General features: G+C 44.6%; 1 protein-coding gene across 2 annotated transcripts in view; it reads left to right on the forward strand.

Annotated features, from left to right (window-relative positions):
- Nucleotides 1–108: 108 nt before the first annotated feature.
- GPRIN3 (GPRIN family member 3) overlaps nt 109–12617 on the forward strand; it is an 82711-nt gene continuing 70202 nt past the window's right edge. The window contains exon 1 of one of the 2 annotated variants that reach the window (XM_004703259.3): nt 109–184. The gene's annotated coding sequence lies outside the window, so the exon portion shown is untranslated. Of the gene's footprint in view, nt 185–336; nt 444–12617 lie in introns of those variants that run through there. The other variant, XM_045284189.1, reaches the window with a different exon arrangement.

The raw sequence follows: 12617 nt of genomic DNA on the forward strand, positions 1-12617 counted from the left end.
CGGTGGGGCCCCCGCTCTCCGCGCCGCGCCTCGGCGCCGCCTCAGCGCTCCGCGCAGCAACCTCCGAGCCCGGCTCGCCCGCGGGCGGCGGCGCCCAGAGCCCGGGTCGGGAAATGAGACGGGACGACCCCGCCATCGCGCAGGCAGTGGCCCCGCCAGGCTGGGGAGAGCCGCGTGAGAGCAGGTAGGCGACCGGCGGCCGCGGCCGAAGACGGACGTCCCCCCACCCCCTGCGCCACATACACAGACACACACGCCCCCCGCTTTCCAAACCGCCTCTGCTCAGCGTCCAGCCCCGAGGGACAGGACTGTGCGGTGTGTGCTCCGCGCTGCTGGGGCGTGGATCCAGTCCCACCAGTCCCACATTTTGCTGGGTGATCGTTTGCCTGTTGCTCCAGTCCTCATCCCATGCTGCACTCCAGGAAGGGCCCCCTCCTGCCCAGGTATGGATTTCTCTGCAAGGTCATCTCTCCCTTTGAATCTGGCTTTGAAGGTAAACCTGGAGAAGACGCCTGATGTTCTTGGGCTGGAGTTTAGCATTTATAATTGGGTCTGCATACTCTGTGCATATTCGATAGAGGTGTGTGTGTGTGTGTGTGTGTGCATTTTCATTTGTCTAGGCTTCTTTCCTGTAAGGTCCAAACACTATAGCCATCATACCTATATGCAGGTCTGATGTTGTAATAGTTAGCTTTCCTTTATACCAGAGACTGAGTTGTTCTTGTCCGTTCATGTACAACAATGTGTATGTCTAGATGTCGTTGATGCAGGCACATACACATAGACATGCATACATGTATGATCACATGTAGAGTTTGTCTTGCGGTAGGAGGAGAGAGAAGGAGAGAAGAGGAAGGACAGGCAGAGGTTGATCAGGGGAAATCACTGTAGAGACCTGTTCAGTGTCTAGAGGTGAACTTTGGAACCACATTAAATCAGGGTAGAGACTACAGGCTATAAATGTTCTTCAGATAGACATATCATTTATTATTTATTTATTTGTTTTTGCAAAGGGCTGGAGGGGATTGCTTACACACAGCATATCTGCCTGCTCTTCAGGCAGAGGGAAATGCTGTAGGGAACATTTCAGACGCAACAATGGGCAGGGAAAGAGAGTGGAAAGAAAAGGACACTCAACGGGCCTTGAAAAGTGCATTTTCCGTGATGGTTCAGATAGCAAATCCACCAACTGGTTTAGAGGGGCTGGAGAGGGGTTGTGAGAAGTCTGTGCTGAGGGTGGAGGCAGTTCAAGGTTAAGATGATGAGAATGTCCACAAAGCAGCAGAGGAAGAAGGAACATGAAAAGGTTGCGCGGGGTGGGGGTGGGGCAGAGAAGACCAGAGCCATGAGGAGTCCCCCAGGAAGCAACCACCTTGATTGTGGCATCTTCTTCCTCGAGTGACAGCAATCCTGGGACATGCGCCGTCTCATCTGGTGCAGAGCACGGTTGTTAAAGAACCATTGGTCCATGGTTTTCATTTTGTTTTGGCAAGGAATCTGGGTCATGGTGGCACTGGAAGAAACCAAAGTGTTTACAGCCCCAGCAAGATTTGGAGAGAGTTGATTAAGGCTTGGCATCATGAAATATTTACACATCTCTTGCATGGGCTTTTGTTTGTTTCTGTTGGTGCTGCTGCATATTTTTCCTTGGTAGTACTGCGAGTGTAAGTCTACCCAATGTGCTTATTCTCTGGTTATAAACTCTCCCACCTCCCTCCTCCGCCCCCCTCCCCCATCTGTCCTAAGTAACAACTGTGGGAATACAGACACATGAAATCACAGCATGTGGTGGTAGGGGGAAGGGGTAGTGGATCTCTCTGTTGCTATCTGCAGGATTTTGAATGCGGTAATGTCCGTTTGAATAAAAGGCTCAGGATTTTTCAAGTTTCCCCTCCTCGGGTGGGGAGGATAGGATGTTTACTCGTAAACCAAGTGGACATAGGTAGTAATTTCCATTGCTAGTCTAGATGTCAGATCATACAAATTTATTTTGGAAACAGAGTAGAGGTACTCAAGTACGGTGAGCTTTCAGTGTTCTTTTGAATACTTTTCAGGTGCTATTGAAGAGGAATTAGTGGAATAAGTGGTGAGGCTTCTCCTAATCACTAACCAGGCTTTTATGGAAATGCTGAAGGCAAAATAGTAGCTGCATCTGTTTCATATGGGAAGTGGAGAACCGAAGCACTAGATGAATCAAATAAGTCTCAATTGGAGGGTGGGGTGGGTTCTAACGAGCTGAAATTTGTGGGGTCTCGTTAATTGCCTCAAAACACTTGCCCAATATGTTTATTTATCCCTGTGCCGCTTCCTTGATTATGCCACAGATTACTATTACTTGCAAGAGTAGATTTAGATACAGCCATGCTTCATGTTTGAATTCCAGTCACAAAATCTGTAGCCTATTGGCAAGCACGAAAATATCACTCAAAGAATCACACACACACACAAATCACAACACACTGGCATTAGAGTCAGAACACAGCTCAATATGTTCCATCGCTGCTATATCTGCTCTTTGTGGCTCCTTTCATTTATTTACTTGTCCATTCACTGGTTCATTCAGACATTCAACATGTATTTTTCCTGAAGTAGACAAGGCCCTCAACTGTGGGAGAAAAGGGTGAATGAGATGCAGTCTCACAGGGCAAAACATGGGAGGAAGACGGCCAGCAAGCGTTCTTTAGGGCTTCCTAGGACAGGGTGAGCAGCTGGTGCGAGGGAAGGCAGTACACCCTTTCCTCGTCCCCCAGAATTAGGCAGGGAGAGATTTCCAGAGACCTGAGGAGGGGAAGAACTGCCTCAGAGAGGAAGAGAGGGGAAGGTGCCCGATAAAAGAAACAACATGTGCAAATGCCCCAGAAACACAAATCACTCTTGGTAGTCTCTCAAAAGCAATATATGCTTGGATAAAGATGGGAAGATGAGGATGGAGGAGCAAGCAGGATCTGTCCCCAAACCAAAGTCCAAGAGGGCTTCTTATTTATCTGGTTAGTCCGCCATTAAATCAAAGGAATTAGACAAGTGTCTTCCTATGTAGGCTCTGTGCTGTTTATATCTCTCGATTTTATATCCTTAAATATCTAGAAACCATGTTGTTGTTGCTAGGCGCCATCAAGTCCGTTACGACCCCTGCACAGCACAATGAAAGACCACCCAGTCCTGCACCACTGATGCAACCCCTCTGCCAGTCCATCTTGTCAAAGCCTTCCTCTCCTTCGCTGCCCCTCTGCTCTAACAAACACGATGTCCTCCTCCAGGGACTGGCCTCTCCTGAGAGCATGTCCAAAGTATGTAAGATAACGTCTCACCATCCTTGCCTCTAATGGGCTCTCTGGCCATGCTTCTACCCAGACAGATTTGTTTGTCCTTCTGGCAGTCCCTGATGTTTTCAGTATGCTTCACCAGAACCACAATTCACAGGCAACACTTCTTCAGCCTTCCTTCATCAAACATATGTACCTTAATTTACAATGGCCTAAAACCAAACCAAATCTCGCCACCATCAAGTCCGATCCCGTTCAGAACAACCCCACATACAGTTCCTGAGGCTGTAACTTTTCGCGGAGGCAGGCTGCCTCATCTTTGTCCCTCTGCGCAGCTGGTGAGTTTGAACTGAAGGCTTGGCAGTTAGTGTCACACTTGCTGGACAACTCCTCCACAACTCCCCTAATTTACTCTAGTCTACTTAGAATAGAGAAATATCCTTGGGAAAGTCATAATCCTGGTGCTTCGATTTCTTCACCCATGAAATATCTACCACCCACTCTCATGTGAATACAGATCAAAGGAATAGTGAGCCAATGGAAATTTGTATTTTCTAGAAATGGATTCTGTTGTAAGGCAGGATAACTTATTTTGAATTACAAAAGTATCCAGGCCAAAAGATTGATATTTCAATTATGCGATTGTCCCAAATGACAATGGTATGGTGGTATTAAAAACTGATGAGCAAACAACCCAGGAGCATTAGCTGAACAGAACCTCAAAAGTCATATCTAAAATGTACAATAATTTTCATATGAGAAAAAAACATAATAATCTCAATAAGTAATCAATAACCACCCTTCTAGAACTGTGCATCTCAAAGCACAGGACACAATCTATTGTGAAGTCATGTTGGTAGATCTGATTGTAATTTCTTTTTCCTCAGAAAGTAGAACAAAACGGAAAAGTAAATATTGTTCACAGGACTTTAAAAAATCATATTTATATGGAGATATACATTGGAATATGATGTAAAATGTTTACCTGACTGTGCATCATGTCCCCCAAAGCCCAAGGGATACAAAGAAGTATCAGAGATGTTTAGGTTTTTCAAGACCCAAGAGACATTTTGAGCTGCTATTTAAGCCTATATACGACAGCCTGAATAGAAGTTTATTAAGACAGGCAAGATACTATCGCTTACCAGTTAGGTGGCAGGAAAAGCAGAGCAGAGGGAGACTGGAGGACGAGCTTAGTCCAGAAAGCCTTCAGGGAGAAGATGGAACTTGAGCTCGCTTATGAAGATGGATGAGCTCGATGTGGGTAACGAGGAAGGAGAGGTGACATAGAAGGAGAAAGTAAAGAGTAGGTGTGGTGGGTGATTCGGAGTTGTATTTAAGAACCCTTTAGAAAAGAAAACACAGATACGAGTTAGCGGGAGCTCAGTGCAGCAGAACGTCTAGTTTGCTGATCTCCGAGTCCTTTTCCTAAGACTGACATTTTAAGGAAATCTAGACTTCTGCACAAGACCATTAAATTATCACTAATTTAAACACGCTATGTGGGGAAGATGGTGAGAGAGGAACTCTCTCATCATAAACTAGCTACTCTCTGACATATTTTAAATTTTCTTTTGCTGTTATTTACTGACTAGCCCCTCTTTCCATTGAATTTGATGGTTGAACTATTGAAATTACACGACATGCCACATTGCCGCATGAGCATCTCAATTCTCACAACACAACTGCAGTCATTGGCACCAGGCGCAAGGATGAAGTGATTGTCCTCAATTCCGCAAACCCGGATCTTTAGTGGGAGTCTTTTTTCCTTGAAGAATGACTTCTGCTGTTGGATATATCTGCTTTCCTTGTTTTCAGTTATTTTATGACTATCTTTTTTCAGTTATTTGTAAGTTTTATAGAAACATACATGTAACCATTTCTCATAATTAGCACTAATGTTTTGCCATAACCCTATTGTTATTCCAAAGACAAAAAGAGAAGCGAACATCTTTGTTTGTATTTCAGGCAACTTATTTTGGTGGGCTTTTGAGTTCTTGCTGTCTTTCTCTAGAATGAGAAAAATGTCATAATAGAGAAGGTTTTTGAAAAAGCTTTGTGACTTTACCCAGAGCAGTGCTCATTAAGAATATCGACTCATCAGCAGTTGATTTGGAGTGCAATCAAATGTGAATATTCACCTCTCTTTATATAAACCTATTTTTAATTCCTCTCTCACCGTCTTTCCCACATCAGTGTGTTTAAATTAGTGATAATCTAATGGTCTTGTGCAGAAGTCAAGTCAGGAGTAATAGAAATATTTATTATAAACATATATAGAAGCATTATTATAACATTTCTTTTGAAATGTAAAGCTCATTTATTGAATTATAGGAAGGGGACTGCATGTATTCATTCAATTTAGATTACTGACTATCTTGAATGCAGATGAGAATAAATTTCACAGTGTTTTGGTTGGTAGTAACTTTTATCAATTTCTCATGCTGAAGTTATATCATGAGTTTAATTTAAAGCCAGTAGGATAATTTGGGGCCCAAATTATTATTACCGGGCTATATAACTAGCCCTTGGCTAGAGAGTTCCTCCTTACAGCCTGTTGGATCAGAGTCTTGTGGTGGGACTTAGAAATCTGTGTTTTTTGTAAAATTCCCAGAACAATTCCAGTAACCAGGTTTAGACATCACTGCTTGGTTGATGCTTCTATTTACAAGGAAATGAAAAGGTTACTAATGAACCACGGATAAGTTATGCAACTTGCCCTCCATCCCTGTTTGGGCTAAATTCATCCAGGACTCCACTTTGCAGCACACCACTCATTCTTTGGCTGGAGGGGAGGAGGGGCAGGACCTAAGAGAAGGCTCAGAATCCCTGAGTGGATGGGGGGAGGGTAATCAAGTGATTTATGGGCCCCTTCCTCCAAAACTGATAGTCATTGCAGCAAGCGTTCTTTAATGACAGACCCAAGAGGCTGGGGTGGCAGAGAACTGTGAGGAGCAGCTGTGTATTCTGAGGCAAGAGTGTTTCTGGGCCTAACATACCAAGTTTGGTTTCTAAATCCTAATCATTGAATCCTAAACCGAGTGAATACCCAAATCATCCTTAGGAATATTGCTTTCCTCCCGATCCACATCCTTGCGGCACTTGCCGGGAGCAAGCAAATCCTGAAAAGAACCGTTGGCAGGAGGATAAAGCTCCCACAAAATCAGAAGCTTCTCCTGCGACTTAAGTGTTGTTGCTAATTCGCCGAGGGACAGCTGGACAGAGATGTCCAGTGCGCCTTAACGCATTTGCATCTAATAATCTTCTGAAGGAGAAGGACTTCCAGAGAATCCTTGTTAAAGCATGAATTGCAAATTGCCCATTAAAGTTGGAGATCTGGTTTAGGGAGAATAATCAAGGTGTTTTGTGTGGACAGATTCTGGATGGATTTTCCAGGGATGCTGATTTCCCAATTGGCTAAAATTTAAATAACCACACGGTGTCTGTGAGAAACAGTTCTGTTTCTTTACAATGTAAAACTTTGGTTAAATGAAATGCTTGAGGAAGGGAAGGAAGTGTGAGTAACCAGAGCATCTTTTTTCGGTTCCAGTTCTTGTTGACAGTCTTTCTAAAATGTAATAGCCTGTTTCAATGTGCTGGCCTTCCTAGGTGCAAAATGCCAGATATCATCAAGATTCAGAATTTCACATCGCCTCCGGGTCATGATTCTGAAGTATGTCTGTGTAGGGCAGCTAACGAGCTCCTGAATGTAGCATGGGAGGTGTATTTCTTTTTCTTCCTTTCTACCCTGCTATGCATAGACTCATTGACAGGGAGTTTGTTTGCTTGCTTCTTTTTTTTTTTTTGAGTAAACAGATCTAAACATGATACAAAAGCATACTTACAGCATTTATTAAAAAAAGCGTGTTCAAAAATGCAAAAGACATTTGGTTCATCATGGGTTCCACTTTGTTGAATGTCTCTGCTGTTACATCATTTTGGAATGCTTATTTCTGCACCCTAAATTTGTTTCTCAAAACCTTGCTTGAAACTGCTAAGTCCTCTATAATTGGTAAGAACAGTTTCTAACTTTTTTATTACACACACGTACTTAAAACATATTATACTTATATTCTATACCTCTTTCTTTGTTTCACGGAACCGGGTGCTGTAGTGGTGCTGTAGTGGATGATCCGTTGGGCTGCTCACCACATAGTAGGCAGGTCAAACCCAATGGCTGCTCTGTGGGAGAAAGATGAGGTTTTCGCCTGTGGATATTGACAGCGTGAAAAGCCACAGGGGCTGCTCTAGTCTGTCCTGTAGGGTAACTGTGAGTCAGAACTGACTCTGTGGCAGTGAGTTTGTTGCTCATCTGTTTATTTACTTTATGGATCAGTGACTAAAATCATATACTGGCTTGCTTTATGCATGTTTAACAGACCTGTTCTTTTATCTGAAGCAGCCCCTGGGTGGGGCGATGGCCTTTGTTGTTGTCACTGTTTTCTTTATATTATTCTCTTGGCACACCTTTCTTGGAATTCTTGCAAACTGTATTTATTCAGGAAAAATTCAAGTAAAAATGACGGGAATAGAAATTTTAACCCTTATAAGAACTCTCATCAGTTGAAGTTTGTCACCAGAACCCTCTGACATGTACTACCGGATGATGAGAAATAGGCGCAGAGGATTGTTCTTGTGCTCCTATTGAACGTGTTCGCAAAGCAGTCGGAGAGCAGAAATCTCTCAGGGTATCCGTGTCAAGGTCAGTGTCGGGGTCAGGACCAGCAGTGAGCAATGTCTGTGTGATTCTCTCCAGCATGGGGGAAGGTTTCTCAGCACTGCATAGAGAATGCTCTGCCCTGACCTCTCACACTCCGGTTAACTCCTTCAGGCCTGAGGTTTGAGGACCGCTATACCAGAGCCGAGATGTAACAGTGCAACCAGCAGGAAGACTGTGTTTTATTTCACCTGCAGGATATTTGCTTTTCATTAAAACAATATTAAAAAATAAGAAGGGTTGTTACAAAAAAAAAGAAACCCTGGCCACAGAACGCAGATTCTCTAGGGTGGAACTCAAGTACCGTCTGTGCTCCAGTTGACTGAAGTCCCCATTGCCCCCCATTGTGTCTTCATAGTGTGATATTGAGGCTTCCTCCTGGCCACCCGTATGCAGCAGCTGCCCTAAATCGTGTTCCTAGAGCCCGTGCTGGAACCTGTGTGAGTCTGTGAAGGCTGGACTCTCAAACGCCATGACTCTACGCCTCAAACAACCACTCCATTCGAAAGGCCAGAGACACGGAATGCAGTGCTCTCCCCTCTAGGGAGCATCTAGAACATTTCTATCATCAACATATTTAGATTTCGTGACAGCCCTGTGACTATCAATGGAGCTGACCCTGTCTGGTAGGAAGAGAATAAGGGAGTTCTTTGTTTGCTCCTTGCTTGCTGTTTTACTGTAGCACATGTGGCAGAGCATCACCAGTTTGAACAACAATGAATTCCTGCAGTTTACTTTGTAGATCAATGAATAGAAGCAGATACTGGCTTGCTTCTGGATTTTTAATGGGTTCGTTCTTTATCTGAAGTAGTCCCTAGTTGGTGCAATGCCTGGTTAAGTCCTTGACTACCAGCAGAAAGGCTGGAGGTTCGAACCCACCCAGAAGCGGCACAGAAGACAGGCCTGACACTGGGCTTCCCCCTTGAGAATCGTATGCAACGTGGTTCCTGTCTGCGGCACACGGGGTCGCTGTGAGTCAGAATCAACTGGATGGCAACTAACAACCACCTTTATCTTTTGGATAGCAAATTTACATAGCCTCCCCCAAGCACAAAATGTATCCTAATGTCTCAAGTGGTCGTGCACGCCATTTGGTAGGCCTAGGAGTTTGTATAAAAGGGGAGGTAAACTATGGACTTCCTGCCTCATCGTCTGCCCCCCACCCCCCTCTGGTGGCAGTGTTTGTACAGCTGGGAAATGCCCATTGAATGATGGAAGTCCACGGTGCTCTCACCCCCTCTCTGAAGCGTGTCAGCCTGGACGCTCCAGTGTGTGGACCGAGCTGCTCTGCTAGGATGGCTGGAAAGGAAGTGGCTGTGTAACGGTTGATTTATCCGTGCTGCAAATAAAGACAAATGCCCTTTCGAAACAACAAGATGGAAAACCCGGAGCTCTTCAGTGGAGGAAGAGGTCTTAATTACTCCGAGTTTCTCTCTCTCTCTCACTCAACTTTTGCTGCCACGCTCCCTCCTCATGCACACTTCACAGCATTTCCACCCCCCGTATCGTGCCTCCTACTTTCCTTCTAAAAACATCCTCTCATCTAATTACTAATCCTTAAGAGCCAGCACTTCAGCGACTTCCATCTCAGGAGACAGGGCTGAGAGTAGTCCCAATGGAAGCCAACGGAGGACACCGGGCCTGTGGACGCTGGGTGCTGTCTTTGCAGAAGGTGCCACTTCTTCCGACGATGCCTTAGAGTCCACGCACCCTGTTGCCTGAAATGTATGCAGAATGTATAAAAGACTGTAGGCATGAAATCACTGAGGGATAAATTGCCCTTTTCCGTAAGAGTTTTCAGTGACAAACATTAGTTACGCTGAGGTTTCCAGGTTTTCTTGTGCAGACACGAATCTCCTTGGGGTCTGTGATAGTTTGGCTGCTTAAAGCTCTACTCGTGGATTTCTCAAAGATAACCCCCAGGGTGTTGTCACTTTGAAGTGGGGACTCGTGTCTCTGAGAGACATGGCAGAGTGAATAGCCTGAATTGAACTTGATTTTTGGTAGACATCAGTAACCCCTGCTTTTCAAATTAAATGAAAGATCGCCTCCCTTGATCAGGAAATAAAACTTATTGAGGACATCAGGCACCATGTTTGAAATTGGAGATTAGGCAAGAGCCCCGATTGAAGGAGGGTGGGTATCTTGATTTATTTAAGCAATCTATATTAAACACATAGCATATATGTTAGATACTGTCTAGGTACCGGGAATGCAGTTAAATAAAACATTGACCGAGCTCTCAAGTTATTCCCAGATCAATTTCTTGTCAAACATGGTTCCAGTAGATCTAGGGTGTCCCGTTCCCCAACCGAATCTCAGGAAATTCCCCAAGTAGCTTTGCACCAGGGTCTCTTCTCTGCCCCAAGCCAGCAGCCGTGTACCTCCTTTCCTTCCTGTTGTTGATGATGTTAGGTGCCAGCAATTCAGCTTAATTTCCGTTTCTCTTCACAGCTTCACCACCTGTTCACCACACCTGGGTTCCTTCCTCCCAGCCGGGCCAACAGAAAAATGAGAGGAAGCCATTCCCACACTGAAATTCTTTAATGTTGTTAAGGATATAAATAATATAGGGGCATGTGTTTTGAGCTCTATCCTGCTTTAATGCTGACAAAGAAATAAACAGTAGCAAAGTGACAAAGATGGAGCAGGTAGAGTTAAACTTTATCCTCCCAGTGTCAGCTCCATGGCCTAAAAAGACATTACTTCCCCCATGACCCTACCAGAACCTCAGTGTAATTTTCCTTCTCTGTCGTCTTCTTCTTAAGAAATCACTTCCAAAGGCAAGTGAGATGGCATTACTCTACAAATACCATTATCATCAGTATGAGTATAATTCATCGTAGAGAAAACTGCTCCAAAATGATTCTTTTAATCATTTGCTATTATTGAGCGTTTATCATTATTTACTGGTGTGCTTAGTGTAGATGAAAGATATATATATTAGACTCTTAGGAACCACCTCCAACCTTGCAGAGCTTGAATTTGATCTGTACTGGACAATATACTTATTCCAGGGAGTAGAACCTATCTAGGTGCTTTCATAGCTGCGCTGTGAAATACTCTATATGAAGAAGTGTGGCATCAAGATTGGAGGAAGGCTTATTAACAACCTGTGGTTTGCAGAAGCCACAACCTTGCTTGCTGAAAGTGAGGAGGACTTGAAGCACTTGCTGATGAAGATCAAGGATTGTAGCCTTCAGTGTGGATTACAACTCAGTGTAAAGAATACCAGAATCCTCAGAACTGGACCAATAGGTAACATCATAATGGAGAAAAGATTGAAGTTGTTGTTTTGTGTTACTTGGAGCCACAATCAATGATCTCAATGCCCACGGAAGCAGCAGTCAAGAGATCAAAGGACTAGTTGCATTAGGTAAACCTGCTGCACAAGACCTCTTTAGAGTGTTGAAGAGCAAGGATGTTACTTTGAGGACTAAAGTCTCCTGACCCAAGTCATGGTAGTCTCCATTCCATCATGTGCCTGAGAAGATTGGACGTTGAATAAGGAAGACCAAAGAAGAACCAGTGCATTCGAATTGTGATACTAGAGAAGAGTACTGAAAAGTACCATGGACTGCTAAAAGGAGAAAATGATCTGTATTGGACAAGTAAGGCCAGAGTACGCCTTTGAGGGGAGGGTGGCAAGACTTAGTCTTCCGTGCTCTGGACATATTGCCAGGAGGGACTCACCGTGGAGAAGGACATCATATTTGGTAAAGTGGAAGGGTGATGAAAACACGGAAAGGCCTGGTTGAGATGCGCGGACACAGTGGCTGCAGCAATGGGCTCCGGCATGGGGACAGTTGTGAGGATGGTGACGGGCCGGGCAGGGTTTCCTTCTGTTGTGCATGAAGTCACATAGGTCAGAGCTGACTCAAAGATACCCAACAACAACAACAACAGCAACAACCAAAGTAGTTCTTTTTTTTTAAATGCAGATTTTTTCCTTTCTTTTTTTTACTTACTTTTATTGGGGGCTCTTACATCTCTTATCACAATCCATACATTCATCCAGTGTGTCAAGCACATTTGCACATATGCCGCCATCATCATTTTCAAAGCATTCTCTTCCCACTTGAACCCCTGATATTATTAGCTCCCCATTTCTTCCTCCTCCCTCCCCCACCCGCCCTCCCTCATGAACCCTTGATAAGTTATAGATTATTATTTTATATCTTAACATCATCCTCCATTGCCCCTCACCCACTTTTCCATTATTCGTCCCCCTGGGAGCGGGGGTATAGGTTGATCCTTGTGGTCGATTCCCCTGTTCTCCCTCTACCCTCCCCTAATCCTCCTGGTATCTCTACTCTCATTGTTGGCCCCGAGGGGTTTATCTCTCCTGGATTCCCTGTGTTGCGGGCCCTTATCTTTAACAGTGTGCATCTTCTGGTCTAATTGGATTTGTAAGGTAGAATTTTGGTCATGATAGTGGGGGGAAGGAAGCACCGAAGAGCTAGAGGAAAGTTCTGTGTTTCATTGGTGCTATACTGCACCCTGGCTGGCTCATCTCTTCCCTGTGACCCCTCTGTGGGGGGATGTCCACTTGTCTACAGATGGGTCTCCACTCCATGCCCGCCCTGCATTCACGTTGGGTATGGTTTTGTTCTGGGTCTTAGCTGCCTGACACCTGA

Source organism: Echinops telfairi, unplaced genomic scaffold, assembly GCF_000313985.2.
Source record: "Echinops telfairi isolate 266 unplaced genomic scaffold, ASM31398v2 ScPeMD7_7468;HRSCAF=8506_0, whole genome shotgun sequence".
Classification (NCBI taxonomy): domain Eukaryota; kingdom Metazoa; phylum Chordata; class Mammalia; order Afrosoricida; family Tenrecidae; genus Echinops; species Echinops telfairi.